Here is a 1,647-nt window from a genome sequence, read left to right as displayed (position 1 = left end):
GTAAAATCTTAGACAAAAAAATACATACAGAAATATCTTTCGAAAGCAAAGGTCAATTTCACAAATATGCAACTAGACGTGCTAGCCATCTAATACTGCCTAAAACTAGAACTAAGAGTGGAAAAAAGATGATTATTTTTGAGGGAGCAAAACTTTATAACAATTTACCTAAACAAGTAAAAACTCTAACAAATTTTTCTATGTTTAAATCTCGACTTTATAACCATATTCTGTGTAACGATTCTCTGTTAAAATAATTAATTGAAACTGTTATCTCATCTGCTTTGCTGATCCGAACGAATTGTTATATTTATAAGTTAGATATAAGTTCTCATGTAATTGACGTTGTCGTAATAAGAATAAAGTTCTTAAACTGAATAAGTTTAATTAGTGCAATCGAGAGGTGATAACAATAAACTTTTATTGTCGTTTCTTTGTTTACAGAGCAACAAATTGAAGTTTTATTTCTCCTCTTGCAATAAAAATTAGTAATTGTCTTATATATATATATATATATATTAATATTATAAAGACAAAAGATTTGTATTTTTGTTTGGATGGATTTGGATGACATTTGGCACACTATCTGTGTGCCAAATGTCTATGTTTATAACCAGTATAAAAATGTAGGCAACTTTTTGTTCCAACAAAGAATGTCCACCCACATAAAGCTGCTACAAGATTATATGCAAGACAATTTTTATTTGTACCATGAATCACATCTCAGGACTTTATATAAAAATATTACTTGTAGAGAAAAATTATAACATAATTCTTGTTGTTATACATGATATGTCTATTAGTGCATCAACATCCACAAAAATATCTATTGAGACAGGTACAACAGTTTTGATGGATCAAGCTACTAAAAAATATAAAAATTACTAAAAACTTAATAAATTGCAGGTGTGATTTCTCAATCCTTACTTGTCGTAACCATAAATTGATATTTCAATTACAATAAAAGTAATAGGAAACAAAAGTTACTATAGCTTATGTTTTCTATATTCATATATGTATAGTTTATATTCTACCTCATTATAATTTATTATTTAATTATATTTTTAACTAAGCAATCAACAATTACCAACTTGTGTAATTAATAATGTAAGTAAACATAAATAATGTGATTTTCGTAATTGTATGGTGCGAGGGCACACCATGATTTTAAGTAACACTATGGTTGATGTAGAAATGTAACTTATGGGATATACTTTTTAAGATATAGAGTGGCCAATTTGTTGAAGAATTGTTTAGACTTAATTTCTGAGCATTTTATAAATATAAAAACTTGATTAATCATGTAGGCATAACGAAACATACTGAACAATAAAAAAATATTCTACCTTTTTACATTTGTTTATATTCAAAATATCTTATACAACATGTAAAAGTTCTACTAAACCAGAAAATACAATGTGATACATTTATTTCCAATTTTTGTTATTCTCTTTTAGTAAATCTTTTACACAACTTTCCTCGAAGTAAATAAAAAGCCTCCTACGCACACCGAGCGCAGAGGGCGGGTAATATAATAATAAATAGCTGATTCGCTTGTGTCGCATCTATTTCAGTATATATGTATAATCTATGGCCAGTGCGGTCGAATATTGAAACCGATGCGCGTTCCAAGTTACAACTAAGTGA

Source organism: Vanessa atalanta, chromosome 21, assembly GCF_905147765.1.
Source record: "Vanessa atalanta chromosome 21, ilVanAtal1.2, whole genome shotgun sequence".
In the NCBI taxonomy this organism is placed as follows: Eukaryota; Metazoa; Arthropoda; class Insecta; order Lepidoptera; family Nymphalidae; genus Vanessa; species Vanessa atalanta.
This window is presented reverse-complemented; position numbering follows the sequence as displayed.